The sequence below is a fragment of the Schistocerca serialis genome, chromosome 8, assembly GCF_023864345.2.
Source record: "Schistocerca serialis cubense isolate TAMUIC-IGC-003099 chromosome 8, iqSchSeri2.2, whole genome shotgun sequence".
In the NCBI taxonomy this organism is placed as follows: Eukaryota; Metazoa; Arthropoda; class Insecta; order Orthoptera; family Acrididae; genus Schistocerca; species Schistocerca serialis.
Window position 1 is genome coordinate 592406884 of NC_064645.1, and position 10941 is coordinate 592417824.

Consider the following 10941-nt stretch of genomic DNA (forward strand, 5'->3'; position numbering starts at 1 on the left):
TCTAGTACTACAAGAGATTCTAAAATATTTCTCTTTGCTAATGACATAGGTTGGTAGTAAAGGATATGTGTGCGACAGTGACATGTTTCAAGCAGCACAGCTCAAAAAAGAAGTTCATGGTTTTTAGAAAATAAGCTAATGCTAAATCAAAGTAAGACTCAGATTTACGATTTCTAACTCACAACTCAACAAAACATGACATTTTAATTTCTCAGAAAGGGCATATGATTAGTGAAACTGAACATTTAAAATTTCTATGTGTTCAGATAGATTGTAAACTGCCGTGGAAAGCCGATGTTCACGATGTTGTTCTGACATAATACTGCCATTTTTACTGTGAAGATGGTACCTTAAGTAAGTGATTGGTCGATAGTAAAGTAGTCTACTTTGCTTGTTTTCAATAAATGGTATACGTTCGTGAACTCGTGAACCTCTTGTGACCGCCGTTCATTAGTCTGGGTGATCTGACATTGGTCTCTCAGTATATATATATATATATATATATATATATATATATATATATATATATATATATATATATATTCTTTACTGCCATATCTTGTTGATAATGTCAGCCTATCCCCAAGAATAAGCAGCTTTCTCTTAGTCAATACTAGGCAGAAATCCAATCTGCATTTTTATTGCACTACCTTCACTCTTGTAGAGAAAGGCATGCAGTAAACTGCAGTATCCATTTTCAGTAAGCTACCATAAGAATTTAAAAATCTTAGCAGTAATCCACGCACTTTCATATCGAAACTAAACAGTTTCCTGCTTCTGTTCGAGGAATTCATTGAAAAATTAAGCTGATCCCGTTTGCATAAACTTACGGCTTGTCATTTCTTTGGAATCATAAACATTTTATTTTATCTGTTATTACCTTTCTGTCGTAATTTCATGTTCTGAGACGTTCCATGACCTTGGAGCTTTGCTCTTCAATTTGGTCCTACGGAACTAGAACTGTAAAATAAAGATCTCGCTGAGTTCCAGTGGTTTTCAAAGAACAACTGCATCTCACCGCAAGCAAAGAGTCGAACACAGTGCAATTCATCACCAACATAACAATACAAGCGATTCCAAGATTATCATAAAACCGGCATAATTTTAGCTATCTCCTGCGAAAACAGACGTCTGTCAAAGTATTTAGAGTAAATAAATACAGGGTAACGGCCTTAACAATGCTTTAATAAGTAATTAACTGCGTTCCACAATATACCAGTTACACGATCAGTAACAGCATTCAGTCTCTTGCAGCACGAATTTGCAATCATATGCTATAATAAGGCTGTGATTAGCTAACCGCCGGCCGCGGTGGTCTAGCGGTTCTAGGCGCGCAGTCCGGAACCGCGCGACTGCTACGGTAGCAGGTTCGAATCCTGCCTCGGGCATGGATGTGTGTGATGTTCTTAGGTCAGTTAGGTTTAATTAGTTCTAAGTTCTAGGGGACTGATGACCACAGATGTTAAGTCCCATAGTGCTCAGAACCATTTGAACCATTAGCTAACCAACGGCAATAAATTTAGACTTTCTACTCAGTAGCAATCATCATTTCATCGAGTTTAAATACTAATCTACATTGTAAATAATCAACACCCAGCTCTCACATTTTCACAGCATTATTCAATAAAATTTTTCTGGGTTTGTGACCGCATTGTCAATATACAGGGTAAAGCGAAATTCGCCTACTCGGGCTTCGTAACGCGACTCCTCACATGCCAGCGCTAAAAAAAAAAAAATGTCTCTGACAAAATTTCGTTTGGCGAGTACATCTGGCAGCGAAAGGATGTCAAAGGGTGGCAATCTGGCAACACTGTAATCACATGTACGGTGACTACCTCTGCAGCACATGTTGATTATACTGTGCACTTGGTGCAGTGTATAAAATATTGGGTTAGCATGCAGGAGGTCGAGGGTCCGATTCTGGGCTGTGTCGCATTTTTTTATTTGCTAATTTTATTCTGACATTTTGTTCTGTAATGTACGTTATTTCTTAGGTCATGCGTATCTTAAATTTGCAACACTTTGTAACGCTGAGCATAGCAAATATGTGGTTAGAGAAATAAGAAATAGACAGCCGAAACAAGTGACCTGTGATAGGACAGAATAACTTCGAAACAATATCAGTTTCGAAATGTTAAAGATGACAGCACAGTACAATAACATAACATCTGCTTGTCATTTATACTAAATGTAATAGGGATGCTCAGACGTCACACATTAGCAACCAGTGACAATAATAATGTCCATATTAATTAATGTCCGCGTGACCTTCACAACGGAATACTTTCTCCTCAGAACAACAAATGCTCAAACCGACCTCCCTCCACGTTCAGACATTGCGCAACTCGCCGGATCGTACAGCTCTGGTCCCTTCACACCAAAGGCGCATCCACAGTAACCAGAGCAGCGTGACCACACGCTACCAATTCTTCCACTCTTCTGTTAAAAGACATCTAAAATATTGTCACTTCCAAACCAGAATCCAGACGTGCTACTTTCTTAATTCCTTCCGCGGTTATCTCAATGTGGGGACACTGATTGTCCACTTTTTCTGGCAATTCCGTGTCAACACTGTACGGTCAACGTCGTCTTGCTCTTGTGATTGCCAGTACCGCACGTTAGTATGTGCTGCCCCTTCTCTACAGAGGGGACGCCTGTGATATTGTCTTTGGTCATTCACTTGTGCGACCTCACGCATCTCTGCCTGTGGTGGGGCAGTGTTAGTGAATTTCCATTGCTCTCGTGGCCTTTCTTTTTAGGCGACGCTTGCAGTTCAGGTGCTGTCTCTGATCAGGCAGTTCCCTGCTCTTCCTGGCGTGGACCAAGGCGTTTATCGCGCTCTCGCCTATTCCCTTCTTCACTCCTTCGTCCGTTATTGTACCAATTCAGCCTGCCACTACACTGCACGAACCTTTGTGGCAACCTATTACCCCATTGCATCAGTGTGTGCCGTCTTTTGTTTATCCTGCCATTCGATGTCTTTCAAGGACCTTAAAATACAGAGGGACTGTTCTCTCTACAGTGCCCCAACGAGTGCACGTTGTATGTGAGCAGGAGAATGTGAACGAATCTCGCTACACCATTCCTCCTCTGTCATTTTGACATCCAACTATCCCTCCAGAATGACAAAGCGAATAACGTATGTTCACACGGATTGACATGACTGTGGGGCACGCTAACCTTTGCACTTGACTATGCGGCCAGGTGCCGGTATGTTTCGAGAAACGTTGTGAAGGAATGCTTTTAATTGCTGTTCCCGCAAATTGTTACATCAAACCTGGCAGCCTCCTCCTGGTCGAACAAGTGCCGTGCAACGAGTCAAACATTACATTGCACCATTCCTTTTGCACGTCGATAAACATCTAAATTCTTTAGGTATCAATTCGGCTGGGTATTTCTGTTTCCACCGAACTTACGCAGTGGTGTCCCTTAGGGAATACACCCTCCAAATTCGTTGACGTGACTGCGTTACTATGACATAACCTTGTCGCATTGTAGACACTTTTTGCTCGAGGACTGACACTTGAGTTAGTGTTTTCATGGACGATTCATTTTTCTCATATATGCGCTCGGAGGTATGACTCATGTTCCCGTTAACCCTCATTTCTAAGTTGTCAGACCTTCGTTTCAGCCGGCTGGTGTGGCCGAGCGGTTCTAGGCACTTCAGTCCGGAACCGCGCGATCGTTACGGTCGCAGGTTCGAATCCTGTCTCGGGCATGGATGTATGTGATGTCCTTAGGTTAGTTAGGTTTAAGTAGTTCTAAGTTCTAGGGGACTGATGACCTTAGATGTTAAGCCCCATAGTGCTCAGAGCCATCTGAACCTTAGTTTCACACTCTCTACCCATCTCGTCCAGGCTGTTGGTGACCTCCATCCTTATCTTTTTGATTTCGGTCTCCAATTTGTCCCTAACTTCAGTGGTTTGCCCATGAGGCTTCTGATTACAAAGTATTGGCTTCCAGTCTCTCAAATCGTTTTGTATTCCACTCGCTCATGGTGGTAAACTGCGGTGTGTGGTTTCCCAGCACCGTGAGAATTCGATCACCTGGACGGTGACTCTGTGTGTCCCCCACACAAGTGCTTTCTGTTTCCTTGGTAACCCTCGTACTTCCCTCAATTGGCCTGCTTCATCGTAATGCACTCTGATTTTGGATACTCCCCACAGAGGTGATTGTCATTTCTTCACTCACACACGGAATATCCTCAAATAATCAGAACGATTCCGTATTTAACAGTCTCCCAGACATCAGTTGCTTAGGAAAACGAAACCACAAACTAATAGCACTCCACAGAACTAACAGAGAGAATACAACACTGGCGCTAACTCTGGTAGCAGCGAACAGGACAATGGGAACATGAAACAGAATATTCACAACCACAAACTACACGTCGTAAAACCCCTACACAAAATAACGGGAAGGCTGTGGGAACTAGAACTGAATACACTACCTACCGCTATATCTACTTCATATGCCCACTCGCGACACATTCAGCACACACAAACAAACCATTCCAGCGTCTGACATCATACACAAGGAGGTCAGCACACTCTAATAAAGGGAAATGAATTCTTTATGAGTCGTGTCGCGGAACTGTTGTGGATCGAGAAACTATCCTTCGAGATATCACCTAACAAAAATGGTTCAAATGGCTCTGAGCACTATGGGACTCAACTGCTGAGGTCGTTAGTCCCCTAGAACTTAGAACTAGTTAAACCTAACTAACCTAAGGACATCACACACATCCATGCCCGAGGCAGGATTCGAACCTGCGACCGTAGCGGTCTCGCGGTTCCAGACTGCAGCGCCAGAACCGCGCAGCCACTTCGGCCGGCTATCACCTAACATTCTGGGAGCCAAAAATTAAGTAACGTCGGTACTTAAATAAAGTCAAAGACAAAATATTATGACGTTAAGGGGCTAATGTATGAATGGAACAGAATGATTAGATGATTAAAAAATGAATGTAAAGAATTTAAATCAGTAACACTTACACAAAACAAAACAAAGTTACGATTTGACTGGATGTGGGCAAGGCTTTGTTGTTAAGGTGGAGGAGAGGCCTAAGGACGAACTCCGTGTTGTGTGCCCTTTGTAGTTTGCGTGGCTATATTCGCGATATCACGGTGTCGGAAGGCAGAGGATGGTAATGGATAAAAGGAACGCCAGGTCCTCTTGCTTCCACGCTGTCTCACTCCTCAGCTCAACGATTTCTCTAAATGCTATCTTCTCGTTTTGTTGTTATTGGCGGACTCAATTTGCAATGCCGCCTAACGACTGATCGCCTCCCCGTGCAGGGTGGAAATTTCCTTTCTTCCGTGGGATGGTGAGTGACTCGGCAATTGACGTCTTTCTCACGATATCTCCAGGATATGTGGCACATTCTTCCGATGTTTCTCTGCATTCTGACGTTCTAGTGAAAGTGGCCACACAAGCCTTCTTTAGCCGCTATCCCTGGATGAGGCCTGGAAAGAGTAATATTTGGCCTTCGTATGAGAGTCCGGTGGCGTCTGTGATTAATAAGGAACGTGAAACATCCTGGCAGATTAAAACTGTGTGCCCGACCGAGACTCGAACTCGGGACCTTTGCCTTTCGCGGGCAAGTGCTCTACCATCTGAGCTACCGAAGCACGACTCACGCCCGGTACTCACAGCTTTACTTCTGCCAGTACCTAGTCTCTTACCTTCCAAACTTTACAGAAGCTCTCCTGCGAACCATGCAGAACTAGCACTCCTGAAAGAAAGGATATTGCGGAGACATGGCTTAGCCACAGCCTGGGGGATGTTTCAAGAATGAGATTTTCACTCTGCAGCGGAGTGTGCGCTGATATGAAACTTCCTGGCAGATTAAAACTGTGTGCCCGACCGAGACTCGAACTCGGGACCTTTGCCTTTCGCGGGCAAGTGCTCTACCATCTGAGCTACCGAAGCACGACTCACGCCCGGTACTCACAGCTTTACTTCTGCCAGTACCTCGTCTCCTACCTTCCAAACTTTACAGAAGCTCTCCTGCAGAAGCTGTGAGTACCGGGCGTGAGTCGTGCTTCGGTAGCTCAGTTGGTAGAGCGCTTGCCCGCGAAAGGCAAAGGTCCCGAGTTCGAGTCTCGGTCGGGCACACAGTTGTAATCTGCCAGGAAGTTTCATATCAGCGGACACTCCGCTGCAGAGTGAAAATCTCATTCTGAATAAGGAACGTTCTTACTGTCCAGAAAAGATCGTTTGAAGAAAGCTGACTTCTTTCATAGTTCTCCCAATGTGGGTTCTTTGCGCTGTGAATACACTCCTCCCAGCACCTGTTGGATGCTGGAATAGGCTGGAATAGCTGACATTTTCTTGCTTTCTCTGGGCATGGAGGTGGCTATTGCCAGGCCAGAAAAACTCCCATCCTTTTGCGTGTGCTAATGTGTACATGTGCCTAACAGTTTTCCGGCATTATTCCCACGGTCCGCCAGACTCTTCAGAAAGTACCCAAAGCGAGGCGAGGGCATCTACCTGGGTACACCCTGTGCAGTAGCAGAATGTTTCCAGTGTCTGTATCTCAAGTGCTCGCCACATGGGGTTCGGCAGCCTTTCTCCTGGGCCGCTGGCGGTGTGAGTCGGTGAAGGTGGCTCCCGGTGGAGATATCACATTACTACACTCTAAACACACGTGTTGCACTTGAATATATCTCCAAAAAAATATTTTTATTAGTTAAAACACATGATGAACGAATTACTCACTTGTGATCAAGAGTATCGCGTAATTCAAGTGTTTATTAGCATTGTGAGTTTTTATAAACACTGGTATCGACTTTTACGGTACTAGAAACATACCTCCCCTCCCTCCTCCCTCCTAAATTACACAGTGTTGTCCCCATGTGCATCAATACAGAGGGCATTGACTAAACTCATACTACTATATTCTCCAGATTTCTTACGCACTGAAAACATCAGTTCATGGATTGTTGACAGAAAGGCCTCAGATGCCGAGAAACTGCAGCTTATGCTCTTTGGAAGCAATTATCTATGGTACAAGCTGAGTTCGACTTGATGCTCAGCCACGTTAGGGCCACTGTCGACAGCTCTGTACACTAACCGTTGGCCGCTTGATGTACTTACATCTCCCATGAATTTAATCATGCATTCATTCTACTCTATAGTATATGCACATCCAAATTTCGTTATTTGTTATCTTCCTGGTGTTGCAGTTTTAAGGACGCCAGACTCTGGATGGGGATGGAGGTAATATGATAAAACGCATCAATTAATCGATATTATGAAATTGTCCAATCTACAGCGTATGGATACTAAATATACTGCATGTGTGGCCCAGAGTTTTTCCCTTGACCTCATCGTCGTGTAAAGCGGCGAGTAGGGAACGATATCGGATGGCGAGCGGTCGGCATACGAGCATTACCTGGCGAATGGTCGGGATGGAGATCGTTGGTGGCCGGTAGCCGTGTACGTGCGTGTGTTTGCGCCGCAGGGTGATTAGCACGTGGCGCCGCTGTGCAGATTAGGCGGGCGGCCTCATCAGCGAGCATCCGGCAGGCTGCAGGCATCGGAGGCGCGGCTATGCAGGGGAGACCCGGCCAGGGGCACAGGCGGGGGCGGCAGCAGAAGCGGGGGCGGCAGCAGCGGGGGCGGTGCCTGCGGGCCAGAGCCCTGCCGCGGCCAGCAATTCAATTAGCGGCTTCTTGTCCCGCCACAGGACACCGCCGTGCGGTCTGTGACCAGCCAACCCCACACCACACGCCACCTGCCCCTATTGCCAGACAATTTCTTCCGCTCCTGAAGCTACTGATAGCCTTTGCTGTTGCTTCTTTAGTGCCTTCCTCCCGATATTAGATAGCTGGCGGATTTAACTGGACGACCACTTGCGTATACCACTACAGTGTTTTAATCATCACCTTGAAGAAATGAAGCAGCGTCTGTAATTTTTTCTGTACAGGAAACGTACTTGTAGCTACGAATATGACCACCTTCGGCTGTGTACTAGATTGACGACAATGAAAATTTGACCGGGCTGGGACTCGAATGTGGATATCCCGCCCTGAGCGGGCAGCTGCCTTAATCGTTTATGTTATCCGTACACGAATCACGGCCAGACATAGATTTCCATAGGTCGTCGTCATTTTATCCCAACCTGCACTTGTACTTTACGTATATTCCCATCCAGGAAGGACACATTTCTTGATAGTTGCGGGCATTGTGTTGGCAAATATAAACAGCAGTTTATATGTTGTTAAGAAGTACGATACAGCAGCATAGGCACTGCTATTTCGTAATTTTTTGTGTGTCTTGTGTTACGCGTCTGCTATCTCGGTACACAATGAAAGACCCGTTCCGTGGTGTGTAGCAACTAAATACGTAGACTAAAGGAAATGGAGTTCATTAAAATTACACCTGTGCATAATTTTATTTATTTATTTTTGCACTAGAAGGGCAACTCTGCAACGATCCACGCTGAATCGGTGGAAGTGTACGGCAGCAATGAGCCATCATATAACGTAGTATTTACGTGGAGCATATGTTTCCAGTGTGATAAAACACATTCGAATGTCGTTGAAGGAAATGGCGCATCTTTTCTCTGTGCAGAACTGGAAATCGCAATAGACCTGGAGCCCGTGGTTATTGAAGACCGCCGGCCAGTGTGGCCGAGCGGTTCTAGGCGCCACAGTCTGGAACCGCTACGGTCGCAGGTTCGAATCCTGCCTCGGGCATGGATGTGTGTAATGTCCTTAGGTTACTTAGGTTTAAGTAGTTCTAAGTTCTAAGGGGACTGATGACTTCAGCAGTTAAGTCCCATAGTGCTCAGAGCCATTTGAACCATTTGATATTGAAGATCAAAACAAATGAGACGGTTTACAATCGACTCCAGAGGTGAATTTGCTGCCCTCGTGTTATGTCGCTCGCTTCTAGGTGGCGGCCATTGAATGTCCAAAGCATGAATGCTGGAGACCCAGACTGTGTGGAGAGAATGCAGTTTTGGATAAACGAGTGGTTGTGCTCCATACGGTTATTAGTTTACAGAAGGGCACTAGATTGTTGCAGACAGCAGTCGAAGGTTACAATGGGTATCAATGAATACGTTAAGACTGCTGTGTTGTTGGCAATGTGATGTCTAGAAAGTATATCACCAGAAATGTGCTATATCCGATGTGAAGTGTTATTCACCCTTCTTGCTCCATGTTCATTGGGATACGCCGTCCGGAATCGTAGTAAGTTTCACACTGAATCGAGTTGAGTCGGCCATTGCAGCCGCAGTTGGTGGTGACATTGTGTGTGGCTCAAATGGTTCAAATGGCTCTGAGCACTATGGGACTTAACATCTGTGGTCATCAGTCCCCTAGAACTTAGAACTACTTAAACCTAACTAACCTAAGGACATCACACACATTCATGCCCGAGGCAGGATTCGAACCTGCGACCGTAGCAGTCGCGCGGTTCCAGACTGAGCGCCTAGAACCGCCAGACCACCGCGGCCGGCCATTGTGTGTTTCGCGAAATGTGGTGTACTGTGGATGCCATACGCCTTGATTGGCTCCACTTTGGAAGGAGTTCTACCTGGTGGAAAATTATGCGGTCTTCACTACGCGGCTATAGGTGTGAGCGTCTACAGCAAGACATAAACTCTATTCTTTGCACGTTGTTTTACTGTTGGATTCGATTCCCGTCCTGTGTCCAACTTCAACGACTTTTACTAGTTTTATATTTATATCTTTTTAAAGTTAGAAATTGTCTTTCAGTGACTTTATTTTAAAAAGTGTTTTAATTGGTACCGGGGGTACTGGGATAGAATAAAAGTGACCATCAATTAATTACTGGACCTTGGATTCATCAGTTCATTAATTCGCGGCAGTAATAGTTCGCAAAATGTCTTTTACTGGACGGTTATTGCTAGTGTTCCATTAGTTACAAGCAAATTACAAGATGAGTAGTTATTGCTGCACTGTTTAGTAGATGACATGCATTTTTAATTTAAATTCATTTTTTAAAGAAATTTTATGCTTTTTGTTCTGCACGAGACATTCTTCATTAACAATTCCTAGAATTACACCAATAATATGTTCATTCCGATACAGCAGTTCGGAGCGGCATTTAAACTTTGACAGTACGGGCTTTAAAACAATCGTATTTTAATTGTTATATGTATGTTTGTTTCTTGTTTTAGAAGTAACCTGTAACACCCTGGAACGTTACTGCAGGCGGACGTTGTCGGCACAATATGCTACCTGGGGACGTGTTGTGCGTGTCTCTCGTCAGATGTCTGAAGAGTCTTGTACTAATTACGGCTTCGGTAACAGCTATTTAGATAATGTAAAATTTTTGTAATAAAGTGTTGTGAATTTAAACTTTTTGGTTCAAATGGCTCTGAGCACTATGGGACTCAACTGCTGAAGTCATTAGACCCCTAGAACTTAGAACTAGTTAAACCCAAGTAACCTAAGGACATCACACACATCCATGCCCGAGGCAGGATTCGAACCTGCGATCGTAGCGGTCTCGCGGTTCCAGACTGCAGCGCCAGAACCGCGCGGCCACTTCGGCCGGCAAACTTTTTGGCCTCTGGGTTATGTTCCTAGCACTTCCGTGTTTGAACGTAACTATTTTCTTGCTCTTGTGTTTATGATTGCACCATTAAGCATGCGCCAGCACGCCTGAGTTACAGTTACTTGAAATTTAATGCCGAACTTATAAGGATACACAGTCACAAGGGTATTAAATTTTGTAATTTACTGGAAGGGCAGGGCAGTTCACCAAGAAGTGAAAAATCGTTTATCAATATTCAGCATCTTGCTCGACATTTTTGGACATGATGAAGGTCTCCACTGCCTGCGACTGCTCACATCCATTCAAAAAGACCGCGGCAGCTAAAACATTGCAGATGTGTCAGGTCAGTCCAGAAGGATTCATTAGGCAGTTAATAACCATGGGCCATTGCTGGGTGTATTGCTATCC

General features: G+C 44.7%; 1 non-coding gene across 1 annotated transcript; it reads left to right on the top strand.

Annotated features, from left to right (window-relative positions):
• Positions 1–6041: 6041 nt before the first annotated feature.
• Positions 6042–6116, top strand: Trnas-cga (transfer RNA serine (anticodon CGA)). The gene has a single exon. It is a non-coding gene; the product is annotated as a tRNA-Ser (tRNA).
• Positions 6117–10941: the final 4825 nt, after the last annotated feature.